The sequence below is a fragment of the Bombina bombina genome, chromosome 6, assembly GCF_027579735.1.
Source record: "Bombina bombina isolate aBomBom1 chromosome 6, aBomBom1.pri, whole genome shotgun sequence".
NCBI classification, from domain to species: Eukaryota; Metazoa; Chordata; class Amphibia; order Anura; family Bombinatoridae; genus Bombina; species Bombina bombina.
Genome location: NC_069504.1, coordinates 1,135,266,634 through 1,135,292,270, shown reverse-complemented (window position 1 = coordinate 1,135,292,270; position 25,637 = coordinate 1,135,266,634).

Below are 25,637 nucleotides of genomic sequence, written 5' to 3'. Positions count from 1 at the left end.
TTATAAATGGGGTGGATCTTCATCATGTCTGATTCTATTTGAACCCATTGAATTCTATCTAGGTGGTTATGCCACAGAGAGGACTGTGCCAACCTGGCCGCGTAATAGTACGCCGTCAGGTCTGGCATTCCCATCCCCCCTCCTGTTTTATGTCTGAGAAGTGTTTGTTTATTAACTCTGGATCTTCGGTATTTCCAAATGAACGCTACCAGGTCTTTCTGTGTTTTCCGTAACACGGAGGTGGAAACGTTTATAGGTAGTGAACGAAAGAGATATAAAATTTTGGGTAGAACCGTCATCTTAATCGATGTCAACCTGCCATATAGAGAGATGTTTAGTTTGTTCCACCTTGATAGTAAAGTTTTAATATGAGTGAACATAGGTGTGTAGTTCAGTTTGTAAAGATGGTCCAGGTTGTTCGGGATTATGATACCCAAATACTTTATGCCCTTGTCAGCCCAATTAAAATCAAAATTCAGGATCAATAATTTTTTGGTATGTTCTGGGAGATGTGTACTGATTGCCTCGCACTTATCATTGTTAATCTTGTATCCCGAGATGTTGGCGAATCTATTAATCGTGGAGTATACTAGAGGGAGGGAAATCATGGGCTTAGTAATTGACAAAATTACGTCATCTGCGAATAGACTGATCTTGTGTTCCCTGTCACCTATCTTAATGCCATTAATATCTACATTCTGCCTGATGCTTGTTGCCAGCGGTTCAATGCATAGGGCGAACAGCAATGGTGATAATGGGCACCCCTGTCTGGTTCCATTAAGAATTTTTATAGGTGAGGATTTATAGCCCGCTATTCTGATGAAGGCGGAAGGGTGGGAGTATATTGCCGAAATTGCTGTACAAAAATTTCCCCTAAAGCCCATATTTTTTAGCACTGCGGTGAGGTAATCCCAATTTACACGATCAAATGCCTTCTCTGCGTCTAATGAAAGAAACAGAGAAGGCACCTTTTGTTTGGAAGCATAGTCCACAAGATCAATAATTTTCCGAATATTATCTGGGGCCTCTCTATTACGGATAAAGCCCACCTGGTCTTGATGGATGAGCTTTGGAAGAATGTCATTTAGTCTAGTTGCTAAGATTTTTGTAAATAACTTAATATCTAGATTAATCAGGGAGATAGGCCTATAATTTTTACAGTGTTGTTTACATTTCCCAGGTTTAGGGATTACCGATATACGAGCCTCAAGAAGTTCCTTGGGTATAGTCCCCCCCTCTAGTATATGGTTGAAACTCTCAACTAATATGGGGCCAAGATCCTGTGCAAAAGTTTTATAGAAAATACCTGAGTACCCATCGGGGCCTGGCGCCTTACCCATCTTTAAATTTTGTATCGCTAAATTCACTTCATGGATAGTTATTGGCGAATTTAGCTTATCTAGGTCTTCTGTTGCTATTTTGGGTAAGTTACAATCCTGTAGGAATGCATTTGTATCCCTATCTAGTGTGATAGGATTTTTGGATGGGGGCAGGGCATAAAGTTTCTGGTAATACTGGGCAAAAGTGTCAGCAATGATCTGTGGATGGTTTGAGATCTGCCCATTTGTCATTTGAATTTGTGGTACTGTGGATGTCCTAGTCATTTCTTTTAATTTAAATGCTAACAGTTTATCAGGTTTGTTGGCTTGTATGAAGTATTGAGTATCAATCAGTTTTAGGGACCTGGTAGCCTCCTTTGTCAACAGCTGATCCAGAGCATTTTCTTTGTCTCTCAGTAGCCTTAATGTTTTGTCATCTAGTGATAGCTGGTGCTGTGATTGCAGGTGTTTAATCTCGCTTCTAGTACTTTCTAGCTGAGTCAAATACGCTTTATTCTGTTTGTTAGATTCTTTTATTAGAATTCCCCTGGCAAAGGCTTTTAAAGCTCCCCAAATATACAAGGGGTTAGATACTGAGTTTTGATTAAGTGTTAAAAAGTGAGAAATTTCTGTCTGCAAATTTTGCGTAAATAATTTATCTCTGAGCAAAGTTGGGTTTATAGTCCAGCTTCTGCCTCTATAAGGGTCAATTAAGCCACTTAGTTTTGTTAGTACTACGTTGTGATCCGACCATGTGGTTGGTATAATATCTGAGGCTAATATCAGAGGGGACATAGTTTGGCTAACCAGAATATAGTCTATTCTTGAGTAAACATTGTGTGAGGTGGAGTAGAATGAATAATCTCTTGTTTTTGGGTTTATATATCTCCAGCTGTCTACAAGATTATGGTCAAGAATAAAATCAAACAGAAGCTTCTTGGAACTTTGAGATGGAGATGTGCGTGGGATCGCTGACTTGTCTAGTTCAATATTGGCTACTAAATTGAAGTCTCTCCCTATGATTAAGCGAGATTTTTTCCATGTGGTTAGCATCATTCCTAACTTAGACAAAAATGGGGCCTGAGATTCATTAGGGGCATATATATTTCCCAATATAACATGTGTGTCGTGTAGCCTGCCCTTAACTATAATGTATCTCCCAGCCTTGTCAATAATTACCTCGTCCTCCTTAAAATTTAGCTCTGAATGGACCAGAATGGAAACACTGCATTTCTTGGATTGGCAGGTGGCATGAAATTGTGTGGGGTAATTTCTATCCCAATTTTTAGGGGTTTTTATTTTTGTAAAATGGGTTTCCTGCAATAGGATGATGTGGGCTTTCATAGATTTATATGTGTCTAAGGCTTTACGTCTCTTGATGTGGGAGTGTAACCCTCGAACATTATGTGTGACTATATTTAAAGACATTTCCTACCTACGTGTACAGTGAGAGAGTGAGTAAAGAAAAATAAAGAAGACTCCTGAAACACAGGTAAAGAAGCTTACCACTCGTTGGCTGGCCGGGTCCCCCTCCCTGTATGAAAGTATAGCTGTCAAGTCTGTCTCGTGGAACACATAGCTGTTGTAACATACCTCTATGCAATATATGAAATGCTAAGATGAGAAAATATGTAACGGTTAGTCTGAGCAATAACAAATCAATGAACAACTGACCTTGTTCGGTCCGAACTTGGATCTTTGATCCAGGAATGCAATATGACATAGCAATAACAAATAAAATAAGGAAACTAGCAAACATAAATAACTAATACAACAAAAGAAACTTCGGGCATACATTATTGGCATATTGAATGCCTATTACCTCGGTGATATAACCAAAACAACTTTGACTCTGGATAAGGGTGAGCCCTATGATTCTGGACTTATAACAATAATCTAACTATTTAGAAACATTAAGTCCAGGTCTAGAGTCATTTCATTTCTTTCGGGCTTGTTCTCAGAATTTAAGCCCCCCTTAGTGGTGATACTTCCCTTTAGGGAACGTGCAGAATTATAGTCATAGCTTGGGAATTATTTCTGCAAGTCAGGTCGGGCTCTCCGGTTCTTGATTTCTCTTCTTAGCCTTCCCATTTTTAAGCACCGGTGTCCAGGTGCGGCTCAAAGCTTTCCTTTGCGGCTTGGGAGACTGTGATGGTGACTGTAATGATTTCTCAATATGGAGCTTGTGTAAAATCGATTGTCCCTCATCAATTGTGGCACAAGAGTATGTTGTTTTGTCCACTGTAAAGGACAACTTGAAGGGGAATCCCCATCTGTATTTAATTTGGGCGTTAGCCAGGGCTGCTACTATCGGCTTGAATTCTCTTCTCTTCTTCAGAGTGATAGGGGAGAGATCCGCAAATATTTGAATTTTATGGTCCTCATAAGTGATCTCTGGAATTCCCCGCACTGCTTGCATAATTCTATCTTTAATATGGTAATAGTGAAGTTTTGTTATCACATCTCTGTGGGCCCCTGGTGTTGGAGGCTTAACTAAGGCTCGGTGAACTCTGTCCATAAGAAGGAAAGATGCATCTTCCTCTGGTAATATTTGTTGGAAGATTTGTGTGATAACGTCTTGAAGGTTATTATATTTTTCAGGTAAGTTGCGTATGCGAATGTTCGATCTCCGAGATCGGTTTTCCAGATCTTCCAGATGGTCCTCCAATTTTTGTATTTGCGCTTGTTGTGCGCTCACTGTTGCTTGTAACTCTGGGATCTCCTCTATTAAGTCATCAACTTTATCCTCAATTGCTGAAGTTCTCTCACCAATGTCAGCAATCTCTTGTGTTAATTCTGAAAGGGCCGCTCTCATTTCTTCATGAAACATTTGTTTTATCTGCTTTAAGAGGGCCTCATTGGAGGAGGTTGATTTCTGGGATACAATGGGGGGATCCTCCGTGTCTTCTTCTTGTTCCATCCGTTGAGATAGGTCTAGCATAGCCTGTTTTTTTTTCTGTTGTGACTTGGAAAGGCACTCTTTAACCGATTGCGTGCGGCTTTTCATCTTCTAGATGTATCTTCCCAAAGCAGGGAGTGTTGGTTGGTGCTGAGGTTTCTGTGCTTTTGAGAACCTATCGCTCTGATAGCTACGTAGCAGCCCTGGGAGCCTTAATCTTTCAGAGAGCCACTCTGCCCCTTGACTTTACATAGACATGCCCGAAGTAATCTTCATCTAGATCATTTAAGCATTTATTATATCCATTAGTGCTTGAGAGTAGAGGGAGTTTGGCATATAAAAGACAATCTTTCCTGATAGGGTGAGATGAGTTAGGGCCTGCAGTAATCACCTCTCTTGTTTTCCCTGTCGCCTCAGTTGCTGCGGGCTAAAGGATGAGAGAGCAGCGGGTGGAATCAGCCCTTATAAGTAATAAATCACCCTATCTAGAGTCCATTTATGTGATGTAGATCACCCAGGAAAAAGTATAGAAAGTCTCTGTTTTCTGGGTTCAGTTAATTTTCAGTTAGCACTCACCTCCCCTGGGGAGTCTGTCCTCACAGGACCATCACGGGCAGGGGATTTTGGATATGACCCACCAGCAGGCTAACTGGCAGGAAAGGGGTGAGGAGGGAGTGCTATTTTTCACAAGTAATTAACAGTGTAGTGTAGCTGGTGAAGGCAGGCAAAGATAGTTCCAGACTGCTCCAGGTTGCAGGCTAGCTTCCGATGACTTTTTTTTTCCTCCCCCCCCCTCTACTAGGAGAGATATTGCGTTAAAGCTAGTGCCCAAGTTGTATGTTCTGCTCTAAAATTAGTACAGCCTGGGAGCAAGTAATACTGTATGTGGTATGCTGCAGACTTGTGAGGCGTTTTCAGGTCTCTCTCTTTGCTTAATTGCAGCTGAATGTAATGTCTTACATACCCCCAACAAGTCTCTTATAATGTCCCAGATGTCCAGAAAGTATTTGTGTGTTAAGATGTCAGAGAGTGCTTAAATGCGTACCTTGAAAATGGCGGTTCGCGCCAAATTCCGTTTTTCCCTGCTTTCCTTTTACATTGATTGCAGCAGTTCCTGTTGATTAATTGGGGGTAATTGTGCACTGTGTATCTTAGTCGTGGCCGGTATTATGGCCTCAGTGATGTTTGAAGGCCTCCGGTGTAACTTTCCGGTCCGGAGTAGGCCGCAGCCCCGGACTCTCCTAGTTTTCTTCTGGAGCTCAGGTCCGGATCGGATTCCGACTTCCAAAATTTTGCGGTTTGCAAGCTGAATTCGAGTGTCAAGGCTGAGGGTACTACTCTATGCTTAGTAATAGCCTTTCAGATCTATATAGATCACTTTTTGCCAGTTTAAAAACTTTTTCTCTCAGGAGCTCTTCAAAAGCACTGCTGCATCGATGGCTGGCTAGCTCCGCCCCCCCCCCGTCTGTACTTATTTTAATCAACAAACATTAAAGCTTTTCTATTTTGATGAATATCCTCAATCCTCCAGTGCCAAAAGTTTCTTGTTGTGCGTAATGATAATGCTCTTGTATAATATATTTTTTTCGATTCTGGTTTTGACTTTTGACTGATTCTTTTTTGTGGACTGATTCCCTGACTTAATTTCAACTTCCACCTCACTCTGAGTTTAAGCTTTTGGGTCTTCATCACCATCAGTCCCAAATGACTGCTTTCTCAGGGTACCGGTACCCTGTCAGGACTCTCCAGAAAACATCTTCATAACGGTGAGTTATTACCCGTAAACTGAATTCCAGATACACCAGACTCATAAGGTAACATTACAGAAGGTTTATTATTCTACAGCAGGAGCTCTGGAGAGCAACAAATGTGGTCACTTAGATATTTCATCTACTTAGAAGAAGTGTATAATGCTCTGTTGTCACAGCAATACAAGTTGAATCTCAGTACCAGCGACATAAGAGTTGTACTTTCGTGGCATTTAGATAATTTATATGATCACTGTTTAGATTACCCCTGAAATATTCATTATTTTGACCTTTGATCAATTTATGTAGACTGGAAACTTTAAATAAAACTTTATAAAATATGGGAGTGACATTTGTAGAGTGATTTGCCAGTGATCATTTTTAATATACAATCAGGAAATGACTGGTACTCTTTAGATGATAGATTTATACATTTGCAGCTACTGAACTTGCATAACATTATGTTTTCCTTGCATGTGTTAGAGGTAATTTTAAGTGATAATTATACATAGTGATTGAGCAAGATGAATGCGCAATACAAAGGAGACAAGTAGTCAGAAGAGTTATGATACGTCTTTAATAGACAAAGACCCCACAATTGTTCTGAATTTGCTAATTTATCAACACAATTTGATTATCTACCTCAAAATAGACAGTAGGTTGACAGCAGGTTGACAGCACTGTTTCCTCGCTTAATATATTTTCAAAATCTTATATTTAAAAGGTAGATAAATATATCATTACTTATGTTAGCATATTCCCAAAGCAATCAATGGGCTAATATATTAATTTCTGTATGTTACTTAATATACCAATATAAGTCTAATAAAGTGAATTTACTTTATTATTGGATTTAGAAAAAGTCAAAATTTATATATATATATATATATATATATATATATATATATATATATATATATATATATACACACACTCATCGGCCACTTTATTAGGTACACCTTGTTAGTACCGGGTTGGACCCCTTTTTGCCTTCAAAACTGCCTTAATTCTTTGTGACATTGATTTAACAAGGTGTTAGAAACATTCCTCAGAGATCTTGGTCCATATTGACATGATAGCATCACGCAGTTGCTGCAGATTTGTCGGCTGCACATCCATGATGTGAATCTCCCATTCTACCACATCCCAAAAGTGCTCTATTGGATTCAGATCTGGTGACTGTAGAGGCCATTGGAGTACATTAAACTCATTGTCATGTTCAAGAAACCAGTTTGAGATTATTTGAGCTTTGTGACATGGTGCATTATCCTGCTGGAAGTAGCCATCAGAAGATGGGTACACTGTAGTCATAAAGGGATGGACATGGTCAGCAATAATACTCAGGTAGGCTGTGGCGTTTAAACAATGCTCAATTGATATTAATGAGCCCAAAGTGTGCAAAGAAAATATCCATTACACCACAACCAGCAGCCTGAACCGTTGATACAAGGCAGGATGGATCCATGCTTTCATGTTGTTTACGCCAAATTCTCACCCAACCATCTGAATGTCGCAGCTGAAATTGAGACTTATCAGACCCAGCAACATTTTTCCATTCTTCTATTGTCCAATTTTGGTGAGCATGTGCGAATTGTATCCTCAGTTTCCTGTTCTTAGCTTACAGAGTGGAACCCACTGTGGTCTTCTGCTGCTGTAGCCCATTTGCATCAAGGTACAATGTGTTGTGCATTCAGAGATGGTATTCTGCATATCTTGGTTGTAACAAGTGGTTATTTGAGTTACTGTTGCCTTTCTATCATCTCGAACCAGTCTGCCCATTCTCTTCTGTAATCAACAAGGCATTTTTGTCCACACAACCTCCGCTCACTGGATATTTTCTCTTTTTTGGACCATTCTCTGTAAACCCTAGAGATTGTGAAAATCCCAGTAGATCAGCAGTTTTTTAAATACTCAGACTAGTCCGTCTGGAACCAACAACCATGCCACTTAAACCCCCTTTCATCCCCATTCTGATGCTCGGTTTTAACTTCAGCAAGTCGTCTTCACCACGTCTAGATGCCTAAATGTATTGAGTTGCTGCCATATGATTGGCTGATTAGCAATTTGAGTTACCAAGCAATCGAACAGGTGTACCTAATAAAGTGGCTGGTGAGTGTATGTATATATATATATGTATATATATATATATATATATATATATATATATATATATATACTATATATCTATACATACACATATATTTAAGGAACATATAGTCAGATAGAACATACAAATTTTATTTCATGAGTCAGATGGAACATACAAATTTTATTTCATGAGTCAGATGGAACATACAAATTTTATTTTATGAGCCAGATAGAACATACACATTTTATTTCATGAGTCAGATAGAACATACACATTTTATTTCATGAGTCAGATAGAACATACATATTTTATTTCATGAGTCAGATAGAACATACAAATTTTATTTCATGAGTCAGATAGAACATACACATTTTATTTCATGAGTCAGATAGAACATACACATTTTATTTCATGAGTCAGATAGAACATACACATTTTATTTCATGAGTCAGATAGAACATACAAATTTTATTTGATGAGCCAGATAGAACATACACATTTTATTTGATGAGCCAGATAGAACATACACATTTTATTTTATGAGTCAGATAGAACATACAAATTTTATTTCATGAGCCAGATAGAACATACACATTTTATTTCATGAGTCAGATAGAACATACACATTTTATTTCATGAGTCAGATAGAACATACACATTTTATTTCATGAGTCAGATAGAACATACAAATTTTATTTGATGAGCCAGATAGAACATACACATTTTATTTCATGAGTCAGATAGAACATACACATTTTATTTTATGAGTCAGATAGAACATACAAATTTTATTTCATGAGCCAGATAGAACATACACATTTTATTTCATGAGTCAGATAGAACATACACATTTTATTTCATGAGTCAGATAGAACATACACATTTTATTTCATGAGCCAGATAGAACATACACATTTTATTTCATGAGCCAGATAGAACATACACATTTTATTTCATGAGTCAGATAGAACATACACATTTTATTTCATGAGTCAGATAGAACATACACATTTTATTTCATGAGTCAGATAGAACATACACATTTTACTTCATGAGTCAGATAGAACATACACATTTTATTTCATGAGTCAGATAGAACATACACATTTTATTTCATGAGTAAGATAGAACATACACATTTTATTTCATGAGTCAGATAGAACATACAAATTTTAAACACGTCCAATTTTCTTCAATTATCAAATGTTCTTCTTTTTCTTGTTATCCTTTTTTAAAAAGCAGGTAGGTATGTTCAGGAGTGTGCATGTGACTGCAGCACTTTATGGCAGTAGTTTTGCAACAGTGCAAGAGCACTAGATGGCAGCACTATTTCTTGTCATGTAGTGCTGCAGACATGAGTACACTACCGACCTAGGTATCTCTTCAACAAAGAATAGCAAAAGAACAAAGCCCATTTGATAATAGAAGTAAATTGGAAACTTTAAAAAATTGTATTCTCTATCGGAATCATGAAAGAAAATGTTTGTTTTTGTTGTCCCTTTAAATAACTGGTAAAATACATATCCATATATTTAACATTTGCTGAAGAATATGGCATTTTCAGCGTTAAAACAGCACCGCCGCTATTATGAGTCTTTTCTGTATAGGTGTACCGCACACCTTTTTATTATTATTATTATCGGTTATTTGTAGAGCGCCAACAGATTCTGCAGCGCTATAAACAAAGCGGAGTACAACAAAACAATTATAGGCATCAAATGGGTAGAAGGCCCTGCCAAGAGTTGCACTGTTGTAGTCAGCTCTTAAGAAGGTGATCTACATACAGCTGGACTCTTAGGCTTACATGCTAAGAGGGTTCAGGGGATAGCAATGGAGGAGAGGAACTGGTATAAAGAAAGGTTAGCGTAGGTTGTATGCATCCCTGAACAGTAGAGTCTTTAGGGAGCACTTGAAGCTTTTAATACTAGAAGAGAGTCTTGTGGAGTGAGGCAGAGAGTTCCACAATATGGGAGCCAGTCTGGAGAAGTCCTGTAAATGGGAGTGTGATGAGGTGACAAGAGTAGGAGGTCATGAGCAGAGTGAAGGGGCCGGAGGGAGAGTATCCGGAGACAAGGTCTGAGATATAGGGGGGAGCAGTGCAGTTGAGGGCTTTGTATGTCAGACTGAGAATTTTGTGTTTGATCCTAGAGGCAAGAGGAAGCCAGTGAAGGGATTGGCAGAGAGGTGCAGCAGATGAAGAGCGACGTGTAAGGAAGATGATTCTGGCATTCATTATGGATTGTAAAGAAGCTAGGCGGCAGGTGGGGAGACCAGAGAGGACAGAGTTGCAGTAATCAAGGCGGGAAAGAATGAGAGAGTGGATTAAAATCTTAGTTGTGTCTTGTGTAAGGAAGTGTCTAATTTTAGAGATGTTTTTAAGGTGGAAGCAGCAGGCTTTAGCCAAGGACTGAATGTAAGGAGTGATAGAAAGATCTGAGTCAAATGTGACCCTGAGACATCGGGCGAGCGGGGTAGGGGTAATGATGGAGTTGTCGACACTTATAGAGAGATTGGGGGTGGAGAGTTTTGAGAAAGGGGGGAAAATAAGGAGCTCAGTTTTGGACAGATTTAGTTTGAGGTAGTGTGAGGACATCCAGTTAGAGATGTGAGAAAGATAGTTAGTGACACGGGTTAGCAAGGAAGGAGATAGGTCTGGTGCAGAGAAGTAGATTAGGGTGTCGTCGGCATACAAATGATATTGTAAACCGTGGGACTTTATTAGGGAACCTAGTGATGACGTGTAGATTGAGAAGAGAAGGGGACTGAGGACAGAGCCTTGCGGTACTCCGACAGAAAGTGGTGACGGGGCAGAGGAGGCCCCAGAGAAGGCTACACTAAAGGTACGGTTTGACAGGTCGGAAGAGAGTCACGAGAGGGCTGTGTCACAGATGCCGAAGGATTGGAGGGTTTGGAGCAAAAGAAGGTGGTCAACAGTGTCAAAGGCTGCGGACAGATCAAGGAGGATAAGCAAAGGGAAGTGGCCTTTTGATTTTGCTGTAAGTAGGTCGTTGGTAACCTTAACAATTGCTGTCTCTGTGGAGTGATGGGGCGAAATCCAGATTGTAGTGGGTCAAGGAGGGAATTTATTGTAAGGAAATGGGATAGGCCTGCATAATCTAGTTTTTCAAGAAGCTTTGATGCAAGAGCGAGGAGGGAAATAGGGCGGTAGTTGGATGGGGAGGTAGGATCAAGGGAAGGTTTTTTGAGGATAGGTGTGACCAGTGCATGTTTCAGCAATGAGGGAAATATACCGATGCTGAGGGAGAGGTTGAAAGTGTGTGTGATTATACGGGTGAGGGTAGCAGAGAGGGAGGGGAGTAGCTGTGAGGGGATAGGGTCAAGGGGGCAGGTAATGAGGTGAGAGCACAGTATAAGTGCCAAAATTAGTCCTGTCATAGAGGGTGAGGAGTTCCTGGCTAAAAAGACCAGTCAAGGTCTGTTTTCAATGATGCCTTATTATGCAATAGGACATTGTAGTTATACCTGAACGATCTATCAGGGCTATATAATGGGGTTGGATTTTATATAAGGGAGAATTCTCATATACCCTCAATGTGAGAGATTCAGGAGAGTAAATGTAGTGCTTGATCTTCTATAAGTCAAATCCATATTTGTGCACATGGTACAAAAATAAGATCCATGTTTGTGAACATGGTACAAAATAATAATCATTGGGGGAATTATGCAAGAGGGGCTGAGTTTGATCCTTTTCTTGAATCAGAAATCTCAAAAAACTGAATTAAGTTGACAGTTGGCTTTCTACTATTTCCATCCATAGATAGGGAATTTACATATGATTGACATATCTGGATGATTATATATTTAAGAGGTGGACAAGGTCTTCTTTATTGTTGAGACCTTTTGGATGTAGGCAGTCCAACAGAAAAATTCATTTTGATTCTGTAGTTGAGAGTTTTTTCTCATAGTCCCCACCTCACTAATTTCTTCTGACCTTTTGTATACACATACACTTCAGATCTTTAATATTACCTTGATGTTTAGTAAAGAAATGTTTGTATAGGACAGTGTCCATATTTGATTTTTCTATCAGCAGTATATGTTATCTTATTCTATCTTTCAAAGATCTCAATGTTTGTCCGATATACTGTAGTCCGCATGTACATTCTATTAGGTAAATTATTCCTTTGTCTTTGCATCTTTTCTTCTTTGATGTGATATGATTGAAATGTCTTAGTTTTTTTCCCGCATTTGCAGGCCTTACAATTTGGACATGGGAAAAAACCTTGAATTCTCTTTCCGTATATATGTTACTGGTATCTGGCCTCTTTGTCCTTTGTATACTCAGTGCCAATTTGTTTTTCATATTGTCTGTTTTTCTATAGACAAATTTAGTTTGTTGGGGAAGTTTGTCAACAATTAGATAATCTTCTTTTAACAGAGACCAATGTTTTTAAAAAATATTTTCAGTGATATATCTGTTACTGCTGTATTCAGTTATCATTGGGATATTAATTATTCTTCTGTCTCTGGTTTTCTTCAGTCTTTATATCTTATAAATTAATTTCTTTCAATCTCTCTTATCTATTCTATTTTGAGATCTAATAGATCTTCGCAATACCCCCTTTCCATGAATTTGTTTTTCAGTTGTGTAACTTGTTCTTCCCACTTTATATTATTTGAGCAATTTTGTCAAATCCTTAGAAATTGGCCCTTCGAGATGTTATTTTTCCACTTTTCGTGGAATATAATTGTTGCTGTCAACTTCTTTGAAGTGTTTTGATGTCTCCCATTCTCCATTAATAGCTTCTATCTTTAAATCCAGAAATACAATGTCCCTCTTGCTCCATACATGTGTGAATTTCAGATTAAGAATGTTTTTATTTATAGCCTCTATTGCTTATTCAAGGAGGCCTATTTATCAAGCCATCAACCACAAATACACTGGAATTCGGCAGCGTAATTGTGAAGAGCCTGATTCCCCTTATTTATCAAAGTCTACAGACTGGAAAAAGTAGAAAATTGTGACGTAACATAAGATCCGCCGGTCTCGGTCCGACACAGATCGATGCTTACATCACTACAGATGTTCTGAATGCAAATTCGGCACTATCTGACTACTTTTGCTTGTTAACAAATATCTAGCAGGTGCGCTCACCACTATTCTGGCCCAGCGTACCTGGTTTTCAATCTGCCACCCTGGAGGTAGCAGATGCCATAGGAATCAATAGGAGTCTGAAAGCAGCAAAAGCTTATGTTCGCTGCTGCCCAATATCCCATTGATTTCTATGGGAGAATAAAAGTTATGTTTACACCTAACACCCTAACATATACCCCGAGTCTAAACACCCCTAATCTGCCACCCCCTACACAGCCACCACCTACATTATACTTATTAACCCCTAATCTGCCACTCCCGACACCACCGCCACCTACATAAAGTTATTAACCCCTATCCCGCCGATCCCAGAGCCCACCGCAACTAAATAAATGTATTAACCAATAAACCCATGGCCTCCCACATCACTACCACTTATTAAATCTATTAACCCCTAAAGCGCCAGCCCCCCACATTGCCATAAACTAAATTAAACTATTAACCCCTAAACCTAACAACCTGCTAATTTTATATTAATTATTAACTCATCCCTATCTTATAATAAGTATAAACTTACCTTTAGATTTAAATGAAACTATATTAAACTATTAATTAATCTACCCTAACTATTATACTAAAATTACATTAAACTATATTAAACTAATAATTAATCTACCCTAACTATTATACTAAAATTACATTAAACTATATTAAACTAATAATTAACCTACCCTAACTGTTATACTAAAATTACATTAAACTAAAAATTAAATTAACTATATTATATATATAAACACCCTAACCCTACTCAAATAATTTAAATCTACACTTAAAAATTGCTAAGTTACAAAAAACTAACAACTAATAAATAAACTACAAATAGCCCTTAAAAGGTCCTTTTGCTGGGCATTGCCCCAAAGAAATCAGCTCTTTTACCTGTAAATAAAAAATACAAATACATCCCAACAGTAAAACCCACCACCCACACAACCAACCCCCCAAATAAAAACCTAACTAAAAAACCTAAGCTCCCCATTGCCCTGAAAAGGGCATTTGGATGGACATTGCCCTTAAAAGGGCCTTTAGCTCTATTGCAGCCCAAACCCCTAATCTAAAAATAAAACCCACCCAATAAACCCATAAAAAATCCTAACTCTCCTGAAGATTAACTTACTGTTTTGAAGATCCGACATCCATCCTCCAAGAAGCCGGCAGAAGTCTTCATCCAAGCGGCCGAAGTCTTCATCCAAGTGGCCGAAGTCTTCATCCAAGCCTGCAGAAGTCTTTACCCAGATGGCATCTTCTATCTTCATCCATCCGGCACGGAGCGGCTCCATCTTCAAGACATCCTCTTCTTTCGACGTCTTCTTCCTGAATAAATGTTCCTTTAAATGACGTCATCCAAGATGGCGTCCCTTAGATTCCGATTGGCTGGGTGAAGACTTCTACGGGCTTGGATGAAGACTTCGGCCTATTGGATGAAGACTTCTGCCGGGTCCTTGGAGGATAGATGTCGGATCTTCAAAACTGTAGGTGGATCTTCAGGGGTTAGTGTTAGGATTTTTTAAGGGTTTATTAGGTGGGTTTTATTTTTAGATTAGGGGTTTGGGCTGCAGTAGAGCTAAATGCCCTTTAAAGGGCAATGCCCATCCAAATGCCCTTTTCAAGGCAATGGGGAGCTTAGTTTTTTTTAGTTAGGTTTTTATTTGGGGGGTTGGTTGTGTGGGTGGTGGGTTTTACTGTTGGGGGGTATTTGTATTTTTTATTTACAGGTAAAAGAGCTTATTTCTTTGGGGCAATGCCCTGCAAAAGGCCATTTTAAGGACTATTTGTAGTTTATTGTAGGCTAGGGTGTTTTTTTATTTTGGGGGGCTTTTTTATTTTCATAGAGCTCTTAGATTAGGTGTAATTAGTTTAAATATTTGATAATTTATTTTTTATTTTGTGTAACTTAGTGTTTATTTTTTTTGTAACTTGGTGTTTGTTATTTTATGTAACTTAGTCATTTTTAAGTGTAGATTTAAATGATTTGATTAGGTTTAGGTGTTTAAATATATATTATAGTTAATTTAATTTGTAGTTTAAAGTAAGGGTAGGTTAATTAGGAGTTTAATATAGTTTAGTTTTAAAGGTAAGTTTAAATTTATTATAAGATAGGGATGAGTTAATATTTAATGTACACTTAGCGGGTTGTTAGGTTTACGGGTTAATAGGTTAATTTAGTTTATGGTGATGTGGGGGGCTGGCGGTTTAGGGGTTTCTAACTTTATTTAGTTGCGGTGGGCTCCGGCAGTGGCGGGATAGGGGTTAATAACATAATGTAGGTGACGGCGGTGTAGGGGGCGGCAGATTAGGGGTTTAAGGACATAATGTAGGTGGCGGCGGTGTAGGGGGCAGAAGATTAGGGGTTAAGAACATAATGTAGGTGGCGGCGGGATAGGGGTTAATACGTTTATTAGAGTTGAGGATGTGTCGGGGAGCAGCGGGATAGGGGTTAATAACTTTATTTAGTTGCAGCGGGGTTCGGGAGAAGCGGGATAGGGGTTAAACATTTTAGTATAGTGGCTGTGTTTAGTGACAGGGTATAAATAAAGCTGGGGAAAAGTCGAATAGCAGCAAGATCGATGACTGTTAGTTAACAACAGTCTACTACTCATCGCCCCGTACTTGGTGTGCGGCTTTTTGACAGCTTTTTTAATAAAAAAGGAGAGTGTATTCAGGTCCGCGGCCGATATGTTAGGCAATGTCAGGCGAGCTTATTGGTGGCGGCGAAGGCAGAACAGTTGACAGCTTGATAAGTAGGCTTCTATGTCTTCAGATGTACCTTTCCAAATAATCAGTATGTCATCTATATACCTACGGCATAGGACCAGGTCCGCGCTAGCTGGGCATGACTCCCTGAAGATCTTCTCCCATCTGCCCATATAAAGATTTTCGTAACTAGGTGCGAACCTGGTCCCCATTGCTGTCCCTCAGATTTGCTTGTAGTATTTCCCCTCATTACAAAAGTAATTGTGGGTTAGGATATACTGAATACTATCCAAAATATAATTAGTCTGTTCTTTAGGCATTTCAGAATTATCATCTAGAAAGAAACTAATAGCTTCACATCCCTCTTGATGTGGAATACTGGTGTATAATGCTGTTATATCACATGTTGCCAATAGATACCCTTCTTCCCAAGGAGTGGAGTTCAAAATGTTTAAGACCTGCGTAGAATCTTTAAAATATGAGGGAAGTTGTCTCACATATTTTTGCAAGTTTTTATCGACATATTCAGAGAGGTTGCTGGTAAGTGATCCTACCGCGGAGATAATTGGCCTGCCGGGAGGGTTATAAAGTGATTTATGTATCTTTGGTAGATGATACAATACAGGTGTAATTGGATATTTTACATCTAGATATCTGAATTCTTTTCCATTCAGTATTCCTATTGTTTTTGCCTTCCTTAGCATAACTTTTAGTTCCTTCTGGAATATTTCCCCAGGATTATTACAAAGTTTCTGATAAGTCATTGGATCACTAAGTAAACGTTCATTTTCTTTATTGTAATCATCTCTATTGAGGATTACAATCCCTCCTCCTTTATCAGGGGGTCTGATGGTTAGCTGGTTATTAGTTTCAAGTTTCTTAATGATCTCCATCTGTTTCTTTGATAAGTTCCGTTTAACATTTCTCAATCTTTTTGGGTTGATGTTTCTTATCTCATTGCTAACCATAGTTTTGAACGTCTCAATGGCGTTCCCTTTCATAGAAATAGGATACAAAGTTCACTTTGGTTTAAGATTGGTATGTACAAAAGTGTTTTGTCCCATATTTGTAGTGTAGCATCTGGGTGCCAATGTCTCCATTGGAGATCTCATAAAGTACCTTTTTAAGGTAAGTTTCCTTATGAATTCCTTTGTATTCACATAGGATTGAAACTTGTCCAGACTTCTGGCTGCAGCAAAGGTAAGACCATATCCTAGTACTTGCCTTTCATCTTCCGTCAAAACATGTGAGCTGAAATATATCTCAGGATAGACCTAGAGATGTATTGGCTAGAATTCACCTTTTCACTCATAAAAAACGCATACTGAGAGAGATGGCTAATAAACAACTCCCAGCCAAGTTTCAACAAGTGGCCATCTATCCAGACATCTCCAGTTATACTCTTCAAAAAAGACGGAGATTTAGATCTCTTACTCAGGCCTTAAGAGCAGAAAATATTAGGTATTGTTGGGGTAAACCCACCAAGCTAATAGTTACAAGAAACAGCGATACTCACACCATTATTACTCCACAAGAAGGCATCAGACTGCTTAAAGAATGGGAGATTGCTCCCCAGACAGAACTCTCAGCAAAAAATTCTTCAGCTTCTAAACTTTAACCTGGAGCCCCTGAATGGGAACCCCTGCCTCAGAGATCATCTACTTGTTCAGATACCCTAACCAAAACATAGTATCATGTTGTGGAAATATAGTAATATTGCAAGTTAAGTGTTGGACTGTTCTTAATATGCGTTCTATGCTGGTATAGAGGGTGTTTTCGGCTCCTGGCTCGGAGGGTAGCTATTTGACTAATCTGAATAGAAATCTTCTGTTGTCCATGCTCTCTTGAGGTCTGGGGTCAGGAAGACCCTCAAAGTGTCTCGTGATTGGGCTTTACTTATTGGAGACTTAAGTAGTTATAATAATATGTATTATCTATGTCCCACTGACCTCTTACAGGTTCATATTTACTATTTTTTTGTTGGGAAATATATATTACACTACAGGAATCTGATCTAATACCTTTGTGCCTTACCCCAGGTACAAGATTTGCTATTTGCTATAGTTCTAGACAACATAACCTGTAGAGATGTAATTGCTATCCTCCAAACACACAATTCCTTGAACTTACATTCAGTGAGATCTACAGTACACATGGCAAAAACTGCACTTATTCTTCCATCACTTATGATGCGAAAATTCTAAGGTAAAGTTAATTTACCCCTTTAAAGTGTCGATCTATCTATATCTATAAAGTTACATATCTGTAACACTCCCCCCCCCCTTTATATCACATAAATACTGTGTGTATTCTCCCCTGATACGGGGACCGGAGAGGTCAGCTACCTTCTTTTAAGGCAAACCTCTTCTATTGGTGGTTAATTAGACCGCCACAGCTATTGTGGGTAAATAGCAGATTCCTATTGGTATCAGTAATTTATATTTAGGTTTTATAGTTAAATTTATATTGTGTTTAACCAGGTTTCAAAGGTTTTATTCTTGCTGACATCAAGCTTGTATTGTGATTTGTACCTAACAAACTTCTTATTTTTACCCTAGTACAACCTGCTAGTAGAACATAAAAACTATGTTTCACTTATATGCAATAGAGCTTGAAGAAGGTCCAGGCGGGATAAGTCCTTTATAACCCTTTCCCTTTCCTCCCACCTCTACCTTCATACCTATCAATCATGGCAGAATCCCCTGACAATATCACCTTTGCCTCCCCAAATGCCAAAGGCCTCAATTCGCCCACTAAAAGAAGCCTATTAACTAACTCCATGAAATTCCTAAAAGCTCAAGTCCTTTTCCTACAAGAAACTCATTGGCTAGCCTCACAATGCGATCCATACAGGTCTTCTGAATATCCTACCATATTTTTTTCATCCTATACAGAGAAGTCTAGGGAAGTGTCTATAATAGTTCACAAGACTAGAAGCCTTGAACTTATTCATAGGGAGAAAGATGACCAGGGGAGATTTCTAATGCTTGTCTGTAAACTAAACGGCGTGTTATTCACCTTGGTTAACATATATGTTCCTAACCAGTCTCAGCCTAAATTTCTGAGGGACATATTGGCTAGAGTAGAGCTAATCAAAACAGGAACCTTAGTCTTGGGAGGAGATTGCAACATGATATGGGACCCTTTGATTGACAAAAAAATTCAGACAGGTAAAGAAATGGATGCCTATACCATAAACACGGCCTCCAAGTTTAGAGACCTTATAACTCAATATAACTTGAATGACATTTGGCGGGCCCTCCATCCTACTGACAAAGATTATACATACTTCTCTAGACCACATAACACATATTCTAGACTGGACTATTTATTCACGGACTCCTGGACGCTTAACAAAGTTGTAGCTTCAAGCATACGAATATGCTCCTGGTCAGATCATGACATCCTACTGTTCACTCTTTCTACAGACTTATCCAAAACATCTAGACCGTCCTGGAAATTTCCTAAACAACTGTTACACAGTCAGGAATTTAGGACATCCCTTCAAACTTCTATCACAGAGTTTATAGCTATCAATGAGACCCCCCACATGTCACCACAGATAATTTGGGCCTCACTAAAAGCATTCATTCAAAGCATATGTATTAAGAAACAGACCTCCAATCGGACCCAGAAGGGTTCTTCACGGAGGTTACTTTTGGCCTCTTTCAGGGCTAAGGAACTCCTTAATAAATCCTCACTTTCCCAACTGTTAGCTGATGAGATCAAAACACTTAGAACCCAATTGGCAGATAGAGAGATCGAAAGAGTCAGGGAATCCTATTCTCACTTCAAACAATTGATGTATTACCAGGGAAATAGAGCATCTACTCTATTGGCCCGAAAACTTTGTGGCAGAACTTCTGCGGCCAAAATTTTGTTATTGAGACAGGGCCAAAAGGTAGCTAATTCTCCTAAAGAAATAGGAGAAATGTTTTCAGACTACTATACCGAACTATATAACCTTAAATCCTCTATGACTCATACCGAAGCATCGGTCCAGTCCATAACCCTTTTTCTTAATAAACTCAATCTGCCTTCACTCTCAGATGCAGATAAAGATACACTCCATGCCCCGTTCACATTAACTGAATTCCTTTTAGCTATTAAACACACCCAAAATAATATAGTTCCAGGTCCAGATGGCTTTCCATCCAACTTCTATAAGCTTTTTAGGACAGACGTGAGTAACATTCTCTTAAAAGTATTTACTGAGGCACGCATAACGGGAGTATGGAGAAAGGAATTCCTTCAGGCAACTAGTCTACCTATTCCCAAGCCTGACAAGGATTTGTCCCAATGCAGTAGCTACAATTAAATTAAATTTCCTTAATTAATGCAGACGCCAAATTATACGCAAAACTGTGGGCAAACCAACTTAAATTGCTGCTTCCAAAAATCATTCACCCTGATCAGGTAGGGTTCATGTTCGGAAGAGAAGGAACTAATAATACCCGGGGGGTCCTTAATGTCTTCTCGGAGGCTGCTAGAATTCGCTATCCAATGCTGGCCCTGTCACTAGACGCAGAGAAAATGTTTGGCAGGGTCATATGGGAATCTTTGTGGCAGGTTCTGTCACAGTTTGGTTTCCCCGTTGCGGTTATCGTAGCAATCAAGGCACTATATGCGAATCCTTCAGCTGTTGTTAAGGGGCTGGGATTTTCCTCCCCGGAATTCCCCATCACCAATGGCACTAGACAGGGGTGCCCTCTGTCGCCCTTAATCTTTGTCCTAGCAATTGAGCACCTGGCACAATCCATACGACTATCTATAATGGTCTGGGGAGTTCAGTTGGGAATGAGAGAAGAGAAGATTGCTCTCTTCGCCGACAATATAACTCTTTTCTTAACTAACCCACTAGGTTCATTACCCATTTTATTTGACATTATATCCGACTTTGGAAAATACAGCTATTATAAAGTCAATCTTTTAAAAACAGAAGCAATACCTATCTGCATTCCTACATTTAAATTGGAGATGATGCGATCAACTTACTCCTTTCAATGGTCATTAGAAATTCTTCGACATTTGGGTATCCAAGTAGATCCTGATCCTAAATTGGTAGTTCATAAAAACTATACTAATATAATACAAGAAATCTCCACACTTCTTAAGTCTTGGTCACTCAAAGAAGTTTCATAGTTGGGTCACATTTTGTCTGTTAAAATGACTATCCTTCCCAAGATACTCTATTACTTTAGATGCTTGTCTTTAAACTTCCCTGCAAAGCTGTTCTGTGGACTCCAATCTCTGTGTCCTTCTCAGCCCTGTATAGCTTCAAAAATACTGCAGAAGCAGTTTGAACAGGGCGGTGTTGCCATGCCCAATATACAGGAATATTATGAGGCTACCAGATTATCCCATATATCTGCTTGGGTGGAGAGAGGGGAACCTCAGAGGTGGAGAAATTCAGAATCCTCGGAATTACCCATTGGAATGAGACTAGAGGACCTTATCTGGGTCCCAGACTATCGCCTAGATGCTCTGGGAATCGGTAATCCCATCATAAGGGATAACTTAAAAATGTGGCATACCATTAGACACCTTGCCGAAGTAGCACCACACCCATCTCCTATACATTCCATCCCTGGTTTACTGGCAGCCCTTCCAGATATGCATTCTTCACAATGGAAAATATGGAATATACAGAGTGTTGCTCAGCTTTACTTTTTAGGTAAACTTGTCCCTCCACAGAGACTAGACTCTTTAATACAAGATCCACCCCCTTGGACTATGTTTGAATACACCAGGCTATACAACTTCTTACTGTTGTGGGACTTCCCTAAAGATTACAGCAGACCCTTCACTACATGGGAAAAACTATGGAAATCAAAAACCAAACTCCCCAAAACTATATCCACGCATTACAATTTGACAGAATCTTGCAACTTAAAGCTTGGGAATACAATCTAGCTAGGACTATTACTGACAAAGACCTACACAAAGCTATGACATTGACTAGGAAAACTTTACACTGTGCAAACACTATTGAATCACATATGAAAATCCTTCTCAGGTGGTACTATACGCCTGTTAGACTATCACAGATGTTCCCACTCTCTTCTCCCATGTGCTGGCGTAATTGTGGAGAAAGGGGAACTGATCTGCATGTTTGGTGGAGCTGCCCAGCTCTGGAACCATGCTGGAATAAAAAATTTCACTTATGTAAAGAAGTAGGACTGTCAATACCACCTAAACCTGAGACAGCTCTACTACATATCTTCCCAAACGCCACCCATACCGTGAGGTCTAAACTGGTCATCTTTTTCTTTGCCGCTATGAAACTCCCCATAGCAAGAGCGTGGAAACAAATATCACCCCCAGACATTAAAGATGTAGTTGCTACCATTAAATATTTTGCTGAAATGGAAAGAAGCTTCTATCTGAGAATGGATAGGGAAGACCTGTATTGGGCTATATGGTGGTTTAGTTACCAGGACAATCCTAAGTAACCAAGCTGTATCTTATCTTGTCCTTTTTGGCTACTACACAGAATAGATCTTAACTTACCCCCACTTTGCCTAATCTAACCCTTCCCCTTCCCTTCCCTCCCCTTTCCTCCCCCCTTCCCTCCCCCTCTCCACTTTAGGATGTAACCTTCTCCCCTCCCCCCTCCCCTCCCCCCCTCCCGATCCTTATCCCGCCTGGATAATTTACTAAGATTCAAGCTCATTCCTAGAGGTTTGCATAAAATGTATTACAATGTACAGGCTGATTTTAGTAATTATCATTACATTTTGTTAAATCTATACAATTTGTATACTTTGAATTATCTTAAGTGATTTGGTTCTTATTATACCATAAGTAATGCGGTTATCTTTCAAGGAATGTCTTAAGAGGCCCATTTGTGACAGCTATTTGACGAACATTTGTACTATACAACTACTTGCCCTGATGTTCCAATATGATTTGTAACCTACCCCTACTATTACTTTGAGATATGTGTAATCCTTGGTTAATATTTGAACCTAATATCTGTTGTTGTATTGTTATTACCCTCTTTTGATATACCATCAATAAAAACTATTTTGGAAAAAAAAAAAAAAAACATGTGAGCTAAGGTTGTGAGCTAAGGTTGTGAGCTAAGGTTGTGAGCTAAGGTTGTGAGCTAAGGTTGTGAGCTAAGGTTGTGAGCTAAGGTTGTGAGCTAAGGTTGTGAGCTAAGGTTGTGAGCTAAGGTTGAAAATTCCATCCTTTGTTATCTTTCCTTGAGTTGGAGGTATAGTTTTTTGGCCTTTCTTTATTCTGATACCTCCTCTCTTCCCTCTATGGGTTTTCTTTTTGAGATAATTGGGGTTGTATTTCTTTAATCCATGTCCTTTCTTCTGATTTGCAATCTCGCTTTGTCTTTCACCACAGGCTGATTTAATTCTAAAAAAGATAAGGATGAAGGTATTTGGTTTAGAGGTATATTGTCTGTTTTTGGATCTCCTATCTTTTCTTTATGTGTTTGTACTTTCCATTTAAAGATCTTGTTATTTTCTCTTTCCTTCCTATAGTTGTCACATTCCTCGATATTGCTTGCACGTAACTGTTAGTGAGCCACTCCTTATCTGGCCCTATATTAGTTGTTTATATAAGCCAATGACAAGAAGCATATATGTACAGCTACCAATCAGCAGCTTGCTCCCACCTCCTGCGCTTATTTAGGTATTCTTTTGAGGAAAGGATACATAGAGAACTAAGCAAATTAGATAATAGAAGTAAATTTGAAAGTTGTTTAAAATTGTATGCTCTATCTGAATCATGAAGGTAGCATTTTGGGTTTCATGTCCCTTTTTAATGTCCATTAAAGCAGTGGGAGCCGCTATATTGTAACTTGGGTTATCTTTTCTGCTGAAGCCATTCAGGAATGACTGTGTAGACTATAGCTGTGTCTGCATTTCCATATTTAACATCAATTGGAAAGCCCACAATATTCATAATAAAATTACAAAACAGGAGAACAAAATAAATAATAAAAGTATATTGTAAAGTTGTTTTACTACATGTAATTAAACAATTTATATTCATTTCTTGAGGTGTTTAATGTCCCCTTAAAGGAGCAGTCTACACCAGAATTTTTATTGTTTAAAAAGATAGATAATCCCTTTATTACCCATTTCCTAGTTTTGCACAACCAACACATTTATATAAATACACTTTTTACCTCTGTGATTACCTTGTATCAAAGCCTCTGCAAACTGCCCCTTAATTTCAGTTATTTTGACAGACATCCATTTTAGCCAATCAGAGCTGGCTCACCTGAACTCCACGTGTGTGAGCACAGTGTTATCTATATGACACACATGAACTAACACCCTCTAGTGGTGGAAAACTGTCAAAATGCCCTGAGAGAAGAGGCGGCCTTCAAGGGCTTAGAAATTAGCATTTGAACCTCCTAGGTTTAGCTTTTAACTAAGAATACAAAGCAAAATTGGTGATAAAAGTAAATTGGAAAATTGTTTAAAATTACATTCTCTATCTGAATCAAGATAGTTTATTTTGGACTAAACTGTCCCTTTAACAAGTGAAAAAGGTGTGGAAGGGAGCGCTAGAAGCTAAAAGGCTATTGTGGTCTGTGTAAACAATTTAATACACATGCTTTCAATTCAATACATATAATTACAATAACGATAAAAGCATGCAATGATTAAAACGATACAATGGTAAAAACAATGGTACAGTGGCAAAAAGTAGCATGGATCCATGGTGTATCTAAAAAAATGTATGTAATATAGGTGATCTCTCATAAGTATCAACATAGAAAGTAAAACAAGTATAAATACAGTCGCGAGATGTATGTTACAATCACAGTTTGAGCTAAAGATAAATAAACATCAAAGAGATCAAACAGGCCAATGCATATTAGCTTCCAAATATAAAGTGCAATGAGTGCTAAAGTGTCCAAAAAATATGCCAAAAAATATGCAATGAGTGTCCAAAAGCTAGTGAATCCAAATGATAATCTCCAAACGATGATATATATATAGTCAAATGTAAAATTGAGTGTGTAGTAAAAAAGTTAAAAAGTGCAGAAGGGTATATCGGTGTGGGACTGTGAAATGTTACAAGATACCCCAAGAGTTAATCCAAATTGTACAGTTTACTGCTGATTCCTCTAGAAGTGGATCCGGATGAAGAAAAAAAGTACCAAAAGTTCATATGGGAAGAAAAAAATTACAAAAATATAAAAAGGGAAAAATAGAAAAAAAAAAAAAAAAATAGAAAAAAAAATATATTCTGGACCTGTGGATAAACAGAAAAAACAATTGTGCAATAAAGTTTTTACACTTTTAAAATAAATGATAATAAGCTCACCAGTATGTCAACACGTTTCGGCTTTTCCCAGGCCACTTCTAGAGAAATCAGCAGTAAACTGTACAATTTGGATTAACTCTTGGGGTATCTTGTAACATTTCACAGTCCCACACCGATATACCCTTCTGCACTTTTTAACTTTTTAACTTTTTTACTACACACTTAATTTTACATTTGACTATATATATCATCGTTTGGAGATTATCATTTGGATTCACTAACTTTTGGGCACTCATTGCATATTTTTTGGCATATTTTTTGGACTCTTTAGCACTCATTTCACTTTATATTTGGAAACTAATATGCATTGGCCTGTTTGATTTCTTTGATGTTTATTTATCTTTAGCTCAAACTGTGATTGTAACATACATCTCGCGACTGTATTTATACTTGTTTTACTTTCTATGTTGATACTTATGAGAGATCACCTATATTACATACATTTTTTTAGATACACCATGGATCCATGCTACTT